Raw genomic sequence first — 19,021 nt, 5'->3', positions numbered from 1 at the left:
ACTCCTTCTGCACGGTCGTTGAATTTGACTCAAATTTGAGTTCCGTATACTCAATTCGCTAAAACTTAAATTACTCATAGACTGAGTAAATTTTCAAAGACTGAGAAGAAGTCGGACGTCGACTCTTCCTTGATCTCGTAGATACGAGATCGATAAACTCCTGATCTGTTCGAGGAACAGTACGATGAGTATTGCATACAGTAACTTCACGTTGCACGAGGTACGATCTAAGCAGCAGTTGGCAGGAAGGAAGCAGAACATCCAATTTTTTTTGAGCTTTGCTAGCAGAGCGTCGTGCACAACTCTATCAAACGCAGCTTAAAGATCAGTGTAGATGGCATCCACTTGAAGTTTCTTGCATACAATTTCCATACATACATACATACCACTACACCACCGGCGCTGCTATGAGACTGGAATTTGGGAACAAGGTTTATCTGGCTCAATCCATGAAAAGCCGTGCCGTCTACAAGCAAGCGTCTGGCAGGAGTAGTTGAAAATGCAATCGGATCTGGAAACGCATAACCCTGGCCTAAGGCTCATGTTCCATCTTTTGTAGATATGTGTTTAGTGATTAACTCTCCTAAAATTGAGATGTAAAATTTTCACCCTACCCAGATATCCATTTTGTTTGCTTAAATGCCTTTATACTTTACATTCATGTCCGTATAATACACACTTAGAAATAACTAATTTTACACGTGACGGAATCCGTCTTTGACATAAAGAATGAGACGTAAATAAACATGTCATGTAATTTCAAGTGCTCCGAGACTGAAAAGTTCGTTGCCCGACGAAAAGTACGTTTGATTGAGTTGAACTTCGCGTTTGTTATGACTCAATTGTATGTCAAAATTGATGCTCGTATATGTCAGTCTCAGAGCACCTTAATTTATATTTCTAAGTGTGTAGCCTTGTATTGCAAAAATAGGATTTTACCGACTTTTTGCTTACCAGGGTACCTCTACATATCCTTGAAATCTACGTTGTCCAACATCAAAACCGTACGTCGGTTGCGCCCTTATTTCAATGCGGATTTCCGTATCGTCAGTTCAGTTGCACATCCTGTGTCAGATTATTTCACTAACTGCAGCTTTAATAGCATGCTACGGTAGCCAGTTGCAATGCTAATTTCCCTCTGGATTGTGAAGTTTAATGACCGATACTGAACGGTGGAGCACAACACACATGTCATAAATTTTCAAATCCATCGTCAATCTACAAAGCACATCTTATCTTCACGTAAAATCATGAATTCTATTGGATGACTAGCACTTCCTCGAAATACGACAGCTCATTTCAAAATGTATCCCCAAGCAGCGAACGTCCACCAAACCTATCGCCCGCTGGAATTATTCCTCAAGCTGTTGGGAATTCTGCCTCCGTTCTGGACGAGCAAGTCAACGCGTCGATTGACCCGTCTACAAAAGATTTCCAACTGGACGCTTTTTACATTGAACTTCACAATCAGTGCTTTCACAATACACCAAAGTAAACGTATGTACTCGACACATGCCGAATCAATGCACATAAAGTTCGCCAGCTTTCTGTGCCAGGCGATAGTTTGTGTACTCCCACTGATTGCAGTGACCCTAGGCTACGTTAAGGCCAGTCCTATGAAGCAACTTATGCGGCAGCTGCATAGCATCGACTACAAGGTTTCGCCCGTCATGAGTTTTACCGCAAATCGCTTGAACATTTTTCGGTTTTCCAGCTCAGAATGGTGACCTTTACCGTTTTCAACTACCGAAAACATCAGCTGCAGATAGTTTACCTTCTTACGACGTACATATTTCTGACAGTAGTTCTGGTTTCATTGAGCCTAATTCCATTTATCCCTAATTTTCAAATTTTTGCCACGATCTCCAGTGTGATGCGGGTATTGCTCATGCTGGTTGCCGTAAGTGTACAGTTTATTGCCACTGTACTGCTGATTCTCAGCAGAATTGACAAGGTGGCGGATGCTTTCAGGTAATATCGACGTTTTGGCGGAAGAATAGCAATCATTTCAGTTGCACCACAACACACATTCCCGATGATCAAAACTGTCTTCTCTCGCTTTCCATTTGCAGAATGTACTTCCCGACGAATCCGACATCCGGTGGTTTCCTGTTGACAGGTGCTCGCACGGAAACAATTGTTTGCAACGAAAAGGAACAACTGGTCGTGCTGAAGCAGATTAAAATTCTACACGACAAGCTGAATGACGTGGTCGAGCTCGTTAATTACTGTTTTTCGGTTCAGGTGGGATTCCTAGAAACCAGGGAGGAAATTTATTTCAATTAGTTTATTCCCTCGTTAGATAACGTTCTGCGTCGGCCTATGCTTCGTCATCGGTGTCGTTTGTTCGTTTGGTCTGTTTCGGGCCTTCATCTACCGGAACGAGCTGTTCTACATGGGAGTACTGAACTTCGTCTGGTACATGTACTATTTGTTCTTTGTGTTGTTTTTCATCGCCGTCGGGAGCAAAATTACTCGTGAGGTAAGTCAATTTTCTCCAGGGAACCAATTTTCTCAATGCATCAAATTACTTTAACGATTGCATCATTGGCAAATGTAACAAAGCACATCGCTAACATATAGAGCTTATCTTCCGTTCACAGGGCAAACGCATTGGAGTGCTTGTTCACAAAGCCATCAACTGTTCCACGTCAAGTGCAGTAATTAACGAGGTAATCTTTGCGTACCTACATGTCTGTCAATCCTTGACAGGTGTTCTTACTGTCTTTCGTACTTACTCTCTACCATAGTTGAACATATTCTCCCAACAACTGCTGCACCGCAGTCCGGTCATTACGTGCGGATTATTCGTGTACGATTGGACGTTGCTCTATACGGTACCCTAGCCGTTCAGAATCGGGTAACTTGAAAATTAATGGCATTAATGTCGCCCCTTCCTTCCGCAGATGATTGGAGCCACGGCAACCTATCTCATCATTCTGATCCAATTTGATGTGTCATTCCCGAATCTGGTGAACGTGAATGGTACCACGGCAGTCTCGACGGGAGTTTAACCACTCTGCGAAGGATGCCCAAATGTGTGGCCTTAGTTGGAATCGATCGGTGTTCTCCATGACTGACAGGTTTGTAAACTTAAGGATAGCACTTTCATGCCTATACGTTTCAGAACATAATGTTTGTGTTATCGATTCTCGCAGCAACGGGAGCTTGAAATGCTGTGTGAAGTATGTACATGTACGAATGTTCAAGCATGAGCTTGAAAACTTTATATGAACATTCGTTTTTACACTCCTTTGAATGGTATCCATCACAACTGCATCGAAGCATTCTAATATTCACTCGATAAATAAATGATCCTTGCCATTTATGAAATGAAGGGAAATCTGCTGGAGTTCTTAATAATTTGAGAAAATCCATGGGCTAAAGGAAGTAACTCGGCTTACATATACAACACATTTTACATTACAGCATTATGCACAAGGAATCAAAAATATCTCCAAATGACAAAATGACAAACGATCAACGAACCGAATAATAACGCTATGTCAGAAGTGCAAAGCAATAATGATATAATCTTCTTCCTTTTTTTTCATGACAAGCAGCCCGTGCGACACACCTCACTCGGGGTGGTAGAAGGAAACGAGCAAATTTTCGGCAAGCTGCTTCACGAAGTAAAGCCGAACATGATACACGTGTGTTAATGGGAATTTTTTTGTTATGTCTTTTCTCGATTCCTCTATGTCCTCATCCGTGTATATTGCAACAAAACAGGCAATCAATAGGTATATCATTATCCTTCTACCACTCGGATCGAGCTATGTTACAGAGCGAGTTTGTCATGGTAGTCATAGCAACCGTTTTGTCTGTATCGTTGGTTGCTTTATGTGTTTGAATTCGCTGATTATGCATAATCAGCGTGTCTATTCTTTTATGGTCGTTCGAAACTGCTCGACTTTTTCAGTTTGGATCTCTCAGCAGCACCAACTTCATGTCATGATTGGAGGCGCAAGAAAATAATATGAAAATAGATCATTTTACAAACAGTCAGGAGCTAGATAGCCTGGAAAACTGATGATATTGATGTTGATTTTCACAATGGTTACCTTACTTACTTCTTCCAATCTTGTAACTGAAGAACCGGTTCAGAAGCGATTTGTAAAATAGTTTGTAGTAGACTGTTAGTGGAGTGGCCAGAGCCGGAGAAAATACGGAAAACCCGGGAAATCACGATCTGAAGAACTAGTAAAAAACGCGTGCGAATTACTTCATCGATTATTCAATTGATTTTTATTCTTCCAATTCAATACATTTGAAGTTGGCTGTAGGAAAGAGAATACGGTATATGTAAAGAAAAGAGACAAACTTATCGATCAATAACCACTACAGGGGATGCTGCAGGGGATAACTGTTCACATCTTAGTTGGAAGGGGAACGTCCAGAGATTTCGCTCGAACATAATCCGCCCACCAAATTCCCTATGGGAATTTCCGATCGAAGTCTTCTTGGAACATACTCATCCTGATCCAATGGTATGGCTCTTATCTTCCTGACATCGCGACGAGTAGTACCAGATGCTGTTCGCACTGATACCACCACATTGCTCCATATGCTCCTGGGAAGGTTTCGATGATTCTACCCCCCAACCAACAATTTGAGTTGATCAACAGCTGATGAAGCTATTTTTTAGCTGAAGAAGCTTGTTTTTGCCTGAATAAGCTCTTATTCAACATTCAATGTTTGATGGGCCGTAGACCATTGCTTTGGCTTCAAATTGTCGTCCACTAGTAGAACGAAGTCGCCGACCGAAACGTTGTGGGATGAACGTTGCCACTTTGCCATCCGCTGCAGAGATCGCACGTATTCTGTCTGCCATCTAATGCGAAATTCTTGCGAAACTGCCAGCGTGACATCGAGCTAATTTGCCGCTCCAGCAAGTTGACTTTGGGAACGGTGGTGAGTGCACGACCGATGAGAACGTGAGCAGGAGTGAGAGGTTGAGCATCGATAGGGCTATTGGAGATCGGTGTAAGGGGCCTCGAGTTCATTATGGCAGCAATTTGAGCTATCAGCGTGAACAGTTCTTCGAAGGTAAAGATGTAACTGCTGGTGATCTTCGACAAATGCTGCTTAGAAACCTTGATCGCTGACTCCCATAATCCTCCATGGTGTGGAGACCGAGCTGGAATGAAGATCCATTCCACTCCCTTGTCGGTTAGAAAGTCGACCACTTCATCGTTGTGTACAGAAGAGTTGAGTTTCTCGAAGGTGCTTAGCTGTTGCTCGGAAGTTCGTTGCGTTGTCCGAGCACCTTCGAGAAATGTACGCGCAACTCAACTCTTCTGTACACAACGATGAAGTGGTCGACTTTCTAACCGACGAGGGAGTGGAATGGAACTTCATTCCAGCTCGGTCTACACACCATGGAGGATTATGGGAGTCAGCGATCAAGGTTGCTAAGCAGCATTTGTCGAAGATCACCCGCAGTTACATCTTTACCTTCGAAGAACTGTTCACGCTGATAGCTCAAATTGCTGCCACCATGAACTCGAGGCCCCTTACACCGATCTCCAATAGCCCTATCGATGCCTAACCTCTCACTCCTGCTCACCTTCTCATCGGTCGTGCACTCACCACCGTTCCCGAAATCAACTTGCTGGAGCGGCAAATTAGCTCGATGTCACGCTGGCAGTTCGTTCAGCGTCTCTCGCAAGAATTTCGCATTAGATGGCAGACAGAATACTTCACGAAAGTACTGTTGCTGAACGTGGCGAATGTAAACTGTTTGGGCTCGATCAAGCTCCCGTGGTAACAGACGAGGAATCGATCGAGAGTCAGGAGACCTCAACCGAAGAATACGAGCAGTGACCCGAAGCAGCATCGTGAGATCGGGATAATATCGTGACATCATTCCATCGAGAAAGTCATTTTCATAGAGAGTGATGAGAGAAACGGCTACTGCACCAGCTCTTTGCTCCCTATCAATGTGCTGTTGGTCAGTGTTGGTCAGGGTAGGGATGTCGGTTGATTCACATTGCTCACCTATGGGGCTCCATGCAGGACCATTCCACCACAGACTGTTGTGCTGAATTTGTTCTAGCGGTGCACCGCGAGAAATGAGATCAGCGGGGTTTTGCTCCGATGCGATGTGGCTCCAATTGACTGCCGGTAGGTGCGTGGTGATTTCTGCCACCCGGTTGGCAACAAACGTTTTCCAGCGGGAAGCACCGCCGTTGAGCCAGGCAAGCACAACACTTGAATCCACCCAAGCTCGTATCTCGAAGAAAGGTTGATTGATGGCGCTTGTTACGTTGTTGATGAGTCGTGCGAGGATCACTGCAGCACATAACTCCAAACGTGGCAGCGTCGTTCGTTTATTTTCAATTGGCGCAACCTTGGACTTTGCGCAGAGTAGATGCGAACTATTATTCCCAGCATCGTCGATCGCCCGGATGTATATTCAGGCACCCATGGCTTGCTCGGATGCATCACTGTAGCCGTGCAGGAAAATTCGCTGCCGATAACTCGTCTCGGAACCTGAAAGGAGTTGAGAAGGGCCAGACCTTGCACGAAAACTTGCCAGATATTAGTCAACTCACCAGGGGGAATAACATCCCAGTCCACCTTCAGTTCCCACAAATGTTGCATCAGTAGCTTCGCTTTGATGATGATAGGCGCAAGCAGACCGAGTGGGTCGAAAAGGCTGGCGATGTTGGAGAGAATGATGCGCTTTGTGGGCTGAAGGATCTTGGGTGGTTGGACGCTGAACAGGAATTCGTCGCTGCATGGCTGCCAGCGGATCCCGAGGGCCTTGATGGTGTTGGGTTCGATGAGCTCGATGGGAATTTTCATTTCAAGGTCCGCCTCAGGAACACCTTCTAGGGCTTCGTTGCTATTAGAAACCCACTTCCGCAGGTGAAATCCTCCGGCAGAAAAGAAGATGATGGAAAGCTCTTGTCGAAGTTGCTTGGCTTCATCAGCAGAATCAGCACCCATCAGTACGTCGTCGACGTAAATCCCCTTGATAGCCTTCTCGACTGCATCGAGAAATTGCCCTTGATGGGAGAGCAGAAGCTGCTGTACACATCTTGTCGCCAGATACGATGCGCTTTTGGTACCGTAAGTAACGGTATTTAGACAGTATTCCTGGATCGGCTTGTCCTCTGACCAGCGTTACAAGATTCGAATGCAGTTTCGATCCTCATCGTAGAGAAGCACCATTCTATACATCTGTTTCACATCACCGACGAGCACAACTGGGGGAAACCGGAATCGCAAAAGGATGTTGACCAGAGAATCCTGTAACACAGGGCCCGCCAAGAGGATGTCGTTGAGGGACTTGCCACTGCTTGTTTTAGCTGAGGCGTTGAAGACCACCCGGCACTTTGTTGTTGAACTATCCTCCTTCACGACGCAATGGTGTGGAAGGAAAAAACAATTCTCCGATACTGGTGTAGTGGCGAGACTCAAGTGCCCGAGGTCGATGTACTCTCGCATAAAAGAATGGTACTGTTTTTTCAAATTAGGGTTCCTTTCCAATTTGCGTTCGAGGTGTAGCAGTCTTTTCTCTGCAATTTCCCTCGATTTGCCGAGAGAAGTAGGGCTGTCTAAGTATGGAAGCCGAACGATGAATTTTCCGGAACTATTACGAATCGTGTGCTTCGTGAAATGCTCTTCGCATCGGATCTCTTCATCGTTGAAGTGCGGAGATTTATTAGTGTATTCCTCCAGTTCCCAGAACTTGCGGAGCTGATCGGAGAGAGGATCATTGGGAGGCGTCAGTAAGCATAAAGGAGCGTTAGTGTGAGGTTGATTGTCGCAGTCTTTGTAGCCACCAGAAACCACCCATCCTAATTTAGTATTCTGGAGTACGGGAAGGCAGTCGTCCAAACCAAGGTTGATTCTTCCAGGCTCGAGCAGCTGGAAGAAGAGTTTATTCCCGAGAAGGATGCTGACCTTTCCGGGATGGTGAAATTGGGGATCAGCCAACGTGATGTTGATCGGCTTTAACGGGAGCTCAGAAGTAAGTCGCTCAAGAATAATGCACGGCACTACATTCCGATAGTCTGAGCAAGGTGAAGCGAATGTAATCACTGCTCCTTTATTCGCGTGCCCAGAAGTATTAGCAATTCCACCGAATTCGAAGTCCACATCTGCAGTGGGACACAATTTCTTACACAAATCCTCAGTGATGTAGCTTGTGTGGGACGCGCAATCAAGGACTGCTCGACAAGCTTGTGGACGTCCAAACTTGTCAAAGACGTTGATGGTAGCGGTCAGGAGTAGAACGTTGGTGTCCATGAAATCGGTTGCTCGACAGAGCGGTGCAATCAATGTTTGCGACATCGAAGACGAACCATAGATATTGGTTGTGGCCGCTGTACTGTTGCCTGTCGTTGAAGCGCCAGTCGATTGGTGTGCTTCGTGCAGACGAGTGTGGTGTGGAATATTACATTTCCGACAATTGCCGGACTGGCAAGGTTCACCGGAATGTTGCTTCAGGCAGTTCTCACAGAGGTTCTGCCTACGGATAAAATGGAGTCATTCATCGGAGCTGACATGAAGAAACTTAACACACTGATACAGTTGATGTGGTGATTTTGCACAAAAAACGCACATTAGTGGAGGAGAGAGGTGCCCAGTGGTGACGAGAGCTGTTGGTCCCCTGGTAGAATGTTTGCTTGGAAAAGGCGTGATGAACATCGGTTTCTTCTGACGAATCGACTGAACTGATTTCAGTGCGCAGCTTTGGGCATCGATAAACTTCAGGAACCTCTCCAAGATAACTTGTTCGTCTTTGAGCTCCGACCTTTTTTGACACCAGAACTACTTACTTTTAGGATCCAGTTTTTCGGCTAGAATGTATAACAACCATATATCCTTTCCTTCCTGATTCATGGCCTCCAGTGCTCGAATAGCTTCATTGGACACATCATGTAGGGAGCGCAGACCGGTAGCTGATGGTGACGTCATGGATTGTTGATTCAAGAACCGATGAATGTGCTGTGCAGCGATTTTGAGCGGCTTGTTGTACCTAGCCTTCAGCTTGGATAGAGCGTCTTCTATACGAAGGTGCGATATCAGAGCGGCGGCTTCTTCGACAAGGTTGGTCTTGAGGAAGTAGAGCTTCTGACTATCGTGTAGAGCCACGTTCTTGTGTACCACACTGTCGAACAGGTCAAAAAAGAAGGCCATTCGAGGATGTTGCCTCCAAATGTAGGCAGATTCATCCGAAGGAGCTTGACATCGGTGTGTGGAGAAGCATTTTGGGCAACAACCGTTGAACTGCTGCTTGAGTTGGACGCCGTATTGAAGCTGCTGGAGATCGGTCGGATGAATTCTGCCTGTTGCTGTGCCAGCTGTTGAATGGCAGCGCCGCCATCTTGTGATGCTGCCTCACTCTGGTACTCACTTTCGCGAATCGCGGCACAGTGACGAAAAGTGGATAAATGCACCTTTTTGATCGCCTACGGCCCGATCCGGTTCGAAGGACCAATTTATGGAGTGGCCAGAGCCGGAGAAAATACGGTGCTTTGGATATTTTTCAAAGCCTTCAGGTTGCTCAGATATTGTTCTGAAGATCAACAACTCTCCAACAATTCAAGTCACGTCCGTCAGATATTGTTTAAAGATTTCATGTTGATCAGGTATTACTATAAAGATCTTCAACTGACCAACAAATCAAGTTCCTTCTCTCAGTTGTTTTCAAAGATATCATGTTGACCAACAATTATTCGAAAGACCTTCAGTTGATCAATGAACTCCATGCATTCCTTTGGATATGTTTTATGCCATCAGGTTGGTCAGGTATTGTTCTGAAGATTTTCAACTCTTCAACAATTCAAGTCACGTCCCTCAGATATGTTTTAAAGATTGATGGGCAACGGGTTGACTCACCAGGCAATTTTGCGGGACGGGCAATATTAATTATTCCGTAGAACACTCTAATGGGCAAATCTTGCACACAGCTCGCTTGAAGATTCCCGTGGAGGTGCGAACGGTTACGACTCGGGTGACGCCATCGGGTCCAGGATGCAGTTCTGTTATGCGGGCCAAAGGCCAGCGGGCTGGCGGTAAGGATTCATCCTTCACGATAACGATGTCTCCTACATTGATTTGGTAGCGCTTTGGGTTGGCATTATACGGCAGGTTCAGCTCTTTCAGGTACTCATTGCGCCAGCGATGCCAGAAACTTTGAGCGTACTTCTGGAGCTTTTGGTACAGACTAAGACGGTTGAACGGTATATCACGGACGTCGGCTTCGGGAATGGGACGGATCATGTTCTTCACTAGGAAGTGCGCCGGGGTGAGCGCAGAAAAATCGTTTGGATCGCTCGAAAGTGGCTGCAGAGGACGGGAATTCATGTGAAGAACCGAGTTGACGCACCAGCTACCTTCACCGCGGCTTCCCAGAGGCCACCAAAGCTGGGAGCTCGAGGAGGGATCAGATGCCATTGGATGCTGTCTTCGGCGAGGTGCTTGGAGATCTTGTCTTAGTCTGGTCCGGGTTGAAGCATGGCATAGAGTTCGTGCAAAACATTGTTCGCACCGATGAAGTTCGTGCCGTTTTCGGACTACAGATGCTGTGGCTTATTTCTCCTCCACACGAAACGATCTAAGGCCATCAGGTAGGATTTGCGGGAAGCGGCTCTACGGTGGATCGGCTTGAGGAAGATGGGACCACAATAATCAACGCCTGTGCAAACGAAAGCTTCGTTGGCGGTCACTCTTGCGACGGGCAACTGGCCAATCGGTTGCTAACTGGGTTTCGGGTTCAATCTGTTACACTCGTAGCATTTACGAATGGCACTACGTACTGATTTTCGGCCATTCAGTGGCCAGAACTCGTCACGGACGACAGCGAGAGTCAGCGTAATTCCGCCGTGCACGAGTATACGATGCTGATGCTTCAGAAGAAGTTGCGAAAAGGGATGAAATCCGGGAATAACGCTCTGATGTTTCACGTCGCAACCGGCCACCAACGCGGATCAATCCATCGGAATCGAGGAAGGGGTTCAGCAGACGAAGAGAGGACTTTCCTGATACCATTTGCCCCTTCTTCAGCTGCTTCAAATCTTCGGGGAACGTTTCAGCTTGAACTAGCTTCACGAGAGCTAATTTGGAGTGCTGTAATTCGGCGGTGGACAGGACGCTACTGGACTTCCGGTGCTCCTTATTACGGCGAGTGTTGTTGTAGAACCGAAAACAGTATGCAGCTGCACCAAGCAGAAGCGGGTACGATGAAAATCTCTCGAACAATGAATTTGGCTTGAGCGTCTGGGTTGTAAGCATCACGTTCGGGTTTGCTTCCATCTCCTCGGAGGGTAACTGGTCTTCCTGCGTAAGTTGAACCGGCCACCGTGATATATTCTATTGCAGCCAGCTTGGACCATACTTCCACAAGTTGTTTACGACCAATTCTTCGGCGGACATCCCTCGGGAAACGAGATCTGCGGGGTTATCCTTTCCAGCTACGTGTAACCATTCCGAGTAGTGGCTTGAATTTCAGAAAAAACAGAGAAGTTTATGTCCAACGCCTTCGAATTTCTGTCATAGAGTCGGGAAGCAATGAGTGCAGCACATAGCTCCAGTCTCGGAATGCTGAGCGGTTTCAGTGGTGCGACCTTGGACTTGGATGCCAACAAGCTTATATTCACACTGCCATCTGATGATTCGGAACGGACGCAAATGCAAGCCCCGTATGCTGCTTTTGAAGCATCTGCAAAGCAGTGCAGCTCTATGCGTCGATACTTGGGTACGAGAGCGTACCTGTCGATACGGAAGTTAGCAAGCTGAGGTAGCTGCTCGGCGAACCGAACCCACTGCTGACGGATTTCTGAAGGAACTTCGGCATCCCACTCCAGTGCCAGCAGCCACAGATGCTGCATGAGGATTTTCACTTGAACAACGACGGGAGAAATGATTCCGAGAGGGTCGAAGAGTTGAGCGATGGTCGAAAGAATGGTGCGCTTCGTAGGCGTTTGGTTGTTGACGATGATTGACGTATTGAACTTGAAAACGTCTGCCTCAGGTTCCCAACTGATGCCGAGGGTTTTGATGGTCTCTTCGGGGCTTCTGGAGGTAGACCATCCAAAACCTTCAGCGAATTCGAGCACCACTTCCGCAAAAGAAAACCACCCTTCTGCAGAAGCTGCATCAACTCCGTGCGCAACTGGATTGCGCCATCGATTGTGTTGTCACCGGTAATGAAGTCGTCCACGTACACATTCTTCCTCAGTGCCTTACGTGCCTTCGGATATTCACTTCCATGATCTTCAGCTAACTGCAACAGGGTTCTCGTGGCTAGAAACGAAGACGGCGCGAGTCCATACGTAACGGTACACAGCTCATAAGCTTGAACGGTTCCGCTGCTACTGGGTGGCCACAGAATCTTCTGCAATGGCCGATCTGTATGGTGCATCAATACCTGCCGGTACATCTTCTCCGCATCTGCCACTATTGCGATCTTGACCATCCGGAAACGAAGATGAATGTCCAGAATGTCGTCCTGAACAACTGGCCCAACTAGCAGCGCATCGTTGAGAGAATGTCCGGTGCTAGTTTTCGCTGAACCATCGAACATAACTCGAACCTTGGTCGTCGTGCTTGATTGTTTCACCACGGGATGGTGCGGGAGGTAGCAATTGGTTGATCCATTATTATCGTCATGGGGAGCGAGAACTGAGCCTTCATTTCATCATCCTTTTGCAGCCTCTTGTCCAACCACTGTAGACGCCGCATTGCCATGGCTCTGGATTCCCCAATCATCTGGTCACATTGGGGATGTTTGGGCATCCGAACGAATTATCGTCCGGTAGAATCTCGGGAAACTGTCTGCTGATAGAAATCCTCGCAATTCTGCTCGTCTACGGAGTAATTTGAGCCACTTACTTCCTCGATCTGCCAAAATCGCTGCAGCAGTTCATCAACCGGTACAACTGTCACCACATGAAAAGTTGCTATTGGCTGCTGGGAATTACCGCTGGACTCATCGATCTTTCCAGAGGCAATCTACCCAAACACGGCTTCGACGAATAGGATACTTGGGAGGCGGAACCGTCCATTTCGCAAAAAGGAAAAGAAGTGAGCAGCTCCAATGAGCATGTCCACCCTACGAGGTGTGCCAAAGTTGGGATCCGCCAGTGGAAGATCGTAGGGAAGCTTCAGTTCAGATGCGTTGAACGGTACGGATGGAGTGTCGCTTGTCGCTTTCCGCAATACCAGGAAATCAATCACCTCACGAAAGTCGGACACACGTGATCGAACCTCGGCAGATACTTCATGCTTGGCGTTCGTAACGGTCCCATCTACGCCAGCGATCGGCACGTTAACAGACCTACGGTTCAGGTGAAGTTGCTGACAAAGACGCTCACTAATCGCATTCGGTTGGGATCCAGTATCCAACAAGACACGGGCGATGTGCTCTTGACCGTACGCATCTACTACCAGCAAGACTACGGTGGTCAGGAGAATACTGGTTGATTGAGTCGGGGGTTCGTTGACGGGAACAGCGGGAACGGCGGCAAGCATAGTGGAAGAACCTGGATTGGCAAGTCCAGATACTGCATTTTCATCGGTGGTTGGCAAGTTGAGCTCGTATGGCCCCGGATGGATCATCGAATGATGTCGCTTCGAGCAATGCTTGCATGAATATTTCGAGCGACAGTTGCGGGCAAAGTGATCACTACGGAAGCAATTGCTGCAAAGTGTCATGTCCGTAACCACCTTCATACGGCCTTTCGAGTCGAGACCGTTGAAAACGGAGCAATCGAAAATGGAATGCTTCTGCCTCTCACAAGCAGGGCACATCGGGAACGATTTTGCTGCTATTTCAGTTGCTGCATTTGCGCTGAATCGGGACTGGTTTGATTTCTTCGGAGCTGAAGGATGATTAATGGACTTGGGATTAACATGCTGCGGTCGGTTGATAGAAATCGTCTCAAGTACGCGCGCTCGCTTCTGTAGAAACTCGACCATTTTGGAGTACGTAGGGTGTTCATTCGTTGCGATCGATTCTTCCCATGCTGTAAGCGAAGCGTCGTCCAACTTGTCCTCGAGCAGCTCGATGAGGATCGAACTAAACTGCTCGACTGGCTCACCAAGTTGTTCCAGAACTTTGGTGTGGCGCTGAAACTCGTCCACAATTCGATGAAGCGCTTCCACGGTGTTGCTCTGGATCTTCGGGTACTTGAGCAGGGCTCGGATGTGTTTTTTTCCCCGGAGAATGGCCTTGTTCGAGTAACGATTCATTAACGTCTCCTACGCGACAGCGTAATTATTTGCCGTTATCGTTATCGACTGAATCAAGTTTTGCTGCCTCTCCCTTCAGGGCAGCCCGGAGGTAATGGAACTTCTGCACCTGCGATGTCTCCGTGGACGAATGTATCATCGACAGAAACGTATCTTGAAATGTCAGCCAGTTGTTGAAATCGCCATCGAACTCTGGCAGCGATATCGTCGGCAGCTTTATATTGGCGAGGGTGGTTGGAGCAGCAAGTGCAGTAGAGGGACCAGCAACAGTGGGAATGGTCATAGGCGGCAACTTCGTGGCTAGGCCTGCCTTCACACGGTAATAAACTTCTTCTACCTTTGCTCTCAGCTCCAAGTGCTTTTTTAAAGATTCTTCGGAGTCATCCAGATCTTCACATGCTTCCTGCAGGGTCTCGAATACGTCCCACACCTTCTCCAGACGATCCAATCGATGGGAAACTTCATGCTGGTGCTGCTCGGGAACGTAGTCGGTGAGAAACTGATCCAATCGATTGGTCCCTTCGATGGCATTCCTTATTTTAACTTCCTTCATCTTGATCCGTTTTTCGTCAGGCATCTCGTAGACACGGCACAAGCAGTAAGGCTAAAATGGTCAAAAAAGACCCAAGAAGCACCGCGATGAAGGACGTAGAGGTATTGGAGAGGTACTCACTTTGTACCTCTTAGAATGAGGCCTTTTGTTTTCAACATCACGATCCGGGGACAATTTGTCTAGTGGGTACGAGCTGATTTGGGCCACTCTAATGCGGGCACAATAGCGTCGAAGTGAGGTTACACTGACGACCTCACGCGGTCGGGAATGGGACACCAGTATTCTGATCATGGCACCAAATGATGGGCAACGGGTTGACTCTCCAGGCAATTTTGCGGGACGGGCTTCGGGTTTATATGTACCGGAACGGGTTTCTCTTCTTCTCTATTACTTACAGGTGATGTAAAATCGATTAACTTCCACGGCAGCGGCAGTGGCAACAGCAGCGGCAACAGCAGAATATAAAGGCGAGACGACGATTAGCATAGGCTCCTCCGGTTGCAGCAGGTAGGTGTCCTCCAATAGGGGAGGCTTACTTGCCTTTCTTCCAAACAGCAACGGAATCACACACGACTGGAAACTAACGCGCGACGGGTAAACATCGGGGAAAAACTCGAGAAAAACGCACTTTTCGGGAATAGCAAAGAAAAACAACTTTCACTTTCAATTGCTTCCTACGTTGTGTATTGATACATATTGCGAGATGATTGATGCAGAACAAAGGCAAAAGGTAAACAACACAAGATCCAATTAGATTGCTTGGTGGAATCAGCGAAAAACGGAACAGTAAAATATTTCATGGGCACAGTGATAACTGCATTTTAAACCTATCAAAGATATCAGGTTGATCTTCAACTGACCAACAATTCAAGTCCCGTCTCTCAGTTGTTTTCAAAGATATCAGGTTGACCAAATATTATTCGCAAGACCTTCAGTTGATCAATGATCTCCATAAATTCTTTTGGAATTTTTTTTTCCTGCCATCAGATATTGTTATGAAGATGTTCAACTGTTCAAAAATTCACGTGACGTCTCTCAGATATTCTCTCAAGATATCAAGTCATCCAGGAATTTTTTTTAAGACCTTCAGAAGATTTGGGATCTGTATAAAATCATTAGAATATGGTTTAATGACTTTAGGCTAGTCAAGCATTATTTTGAATCAAATTATGTCTCTCAGATATTTGTGGAGATATCAGGTTGACCAAGAATTATTCCAAAGACCTTCGGTTGATCAACAATCTCCATAAAGCACTTTGGATATTGTTTCTAGCCATTAGGTTGGTCTGATATTGTTCTGATTTTCAACTGTCACGTCTCTCAGTTTTCTTTAATTTCGGGTTTATCAGGTATTATTCTGCTTTATCACATGGACTACACTTTGAAATACTTGTCGTTTAATATATCCTGTGTAAAAAAAAGGCTAAAAAACACGGTGGTGTAATACAATTTTTTTTTTGTAAAATATTGTATTTAGGTCTTGCAATAAATAACATATTCAAGATATTTAAAAAATATATCAATCTTCTAGAGTCAAAATGAAATCTAGCTCGCCTACATCGATTCTATTATTAATATTCACATTGACAAAGTTGATGTACTTAATGAACGTTTTTAAAATATGATTTCTTCTCGCTGTTTTCATGTTACCCAAGATTGGCCGTACAAGATCGTCGAAGCTCAGCCTCTGCCAGCCGCCGAGCGTCTTCGTCAATTTTCGCTGGATGTGTGCCCAAGCTGCAGCAACTCGAGGGCATTCGCAAAACTTATGTGGCAAAGTCTCGATTGAAGTAATGAAATTGGGTTGTTAGCGGAATGCTTTAATAAAACAGCAAAATAGGGTTATCTTCCATTTAATTCCACTTAATTAATTTTGGTATCCATGACAGATACGTATTTCGACTACTCGATTCCTACCGCACAGTGCTGACAGTTTGGGTCGTTTGCACGGCCGATGACGTTCATCAGTCTACGGTGCTCCGTCTTCTCGTTCACTAGCAGGTAGAGATCAGTACGCTGGCTCGACGATAGCCTTCTCGATGATATGTTCATCCAGATCTTTTTCCAATTGATGCCTGGATGGTTTCGTTCCACTCTGGGTAGCTCGGTTTGTTCCAAGTAGAAACGATGGATTTGATCGCTGGAGGGGTTTTGTTGGATGTGGTGTGGAAATAAGGGAATTTGCTGTGAGAGAAGTTTTAGGCAAGGAAGATCGGCGGGGGAATGAATATTTTGGGCGAGAAGGAAATGATAATAGGGAAGGGAAACGATCTCCTGCAGGTGACGATTGACTAGAAGTGCTTTGCATTTGCTGTGCGCCAACTGCTGCATTGGGACTCGTGCGGGTAGCCCACGAAAAATGAAAGTCCCCATCGTTGATGTCAGCTTCGCCGTGTGAGCACATTGCGGTGGAATAACAGACGAGAGGTACCACACCTGAAGATGTTCAGCAGTAGCACTTTCTGCTGCAGGGAAAGGGAGCGCATGTTATGCAACCATATCAGTTGCGATATCCTCGATACTAAAGCGTCCCAGTTTAGTTTAACCATCAGTCGCACTGAGTTTGGTGAAAATAACGCCCAGTACCTCGACATTCTCCTTTGTCTGCAGCCCTGGTATCGTCAGTGGATCTCCATTGATGAAACCAACATCGATCGCCACTGTTTTCAGCCGATTTAGCTTTGCCCCGGATACGATCTCGAAGCTACCAAACAGCTGATAAATACGGTCTATCGTGTGTTTTGAGGTGGCAATCACCGTGATGTCATCAGCTTACGCAACGTAAAGGTCACCAGCGCACACACGCTCCACCCGTGTGAGGAGGGGATGAAGATAGAGCACGAACATCAGCATCGACATCGGGTCTCCCTGACGTACGGACCGTTCTATACGGAACGGCTCTGAGAGGCACCCATTCACTAGCAGCCGTAAAGGTGTATTCAGATCTAAGCGATATTTCACGCGCGGAGCGAGATTTTGCGAAGGTACGAGAGGGAGAAAAGTACTAGTTGTCTCTCTCATTTTAACGCAAATTTTGCTCCGCTCCGCTAATGTACGCTCAGATATGAATACACCTTAATGAAGAGGCAGCAGCGACTCGAGAGAGCCAACAGACGAAACCCTGGTCGAAGCCCAGAGAGAGCAAGCCCGATGCAGGAACTCATGAGAGACCCGATCGAACGCGTGGTCAAGATCGAACGAGATCAACTTCCCCTTCTGCTTCCTCGCGATTAGCTGCGCAATACGATCTTTGAGCGAGAGTGTAGCTTGGAAAATAGAACGGTCGGTATTTGCGCATTTTTGAGAGTCGCTCAGGACTCGATGGATCCGCAGTACTCGTTCCAGGCGGGCCTTCATCACGCGGGAGAGGATTTTAAAATCGACGTTGAGCAGGCTCTAGGCGCCTAATACATAGGTGCCACAGTCAGAAGAAGTGTTAGTTTGTTTACTAAAATGAACCATGCCTATTTTGTTATGGCATGTTTGCTATAAGAAATGTGCCTCGTGTTTATTAGCGAATTTCACATCAAAGATTGATTAATTGAGTAGGAAATCAGTTTGGCACGGCATTTGTGATCAGCATACACCTTCCGGTAGTATGAAACAGATCAAAAACTGTTCAAATCCGCAGATAAAAAATTTTGTTTTGAATTTCTGTATAGCAAAATAGTAAACTTTTCGTGAACATTAACGGCAAAGAACTCACCAACACTGGGAGACTGTGAGTTCCTGCCCACCTGTCATAAAACCGTCTCGGAGCAGGCTGATCGGACGGCATCGAGACGGTTTTATGACAGGTGGGCTGGCACCTATGAATTAGGCGCCTAGGGACGGTATGCTCTTGCTATCCCATCCCCACCTCGCTTTTGAACCAACACAATAGTGCCATCGGCGAATTCAGATGGGAGCTCATTCGTCATAGCTTCATTAATAACGAAGTAGAGCTCTCGATAGATGACGTCGAAAGTTCGTAGGTAGAACTCTACCGGCAAACCATCGATCCCCGGTGATTTACGTTTTTGCGACGTTCGTGTCGTGAACTGGTCGAGGTTTCAAGCCTCTTCCATTGTTCACTGTCAAAGGCGACGCCAGCCAAACTTTTCCGCAATCCACACTAGCGACTGTCCGCTTTAAAAATCGTTAACAGAATGGCGAGCTAGTCTGAACGGGCTCGATTGACTAGTTCACACATCGTGTCGCACTCTTCCAACCCAAAGGCTTATTCTAATTCTTTATTTCATCTCCCTCACTTCGCATCTT

This window comes from Ochlerotatus camptorhynchus, unplaced genomic scaffold, assembly GCF_037179485.1.
Source record: "Ochlerotatus camptorhynchus isolate MF236.1 unplaced genomic scaffold, CSIRO-AGI_Acam_v1.1 ptg000018l, whole genome shotgun sequence".
NCBI lineage: Eukaryota > Metazoa > Arthropoda > Insecta > Diptera > Culicidae > Ochlerotatus > Ochlerotatus camptorhynchus.
The sequence above is the reverse complement of the archived record's forward strand: the minus strand, read 5'-3'. Positions refer to the sequence as shown.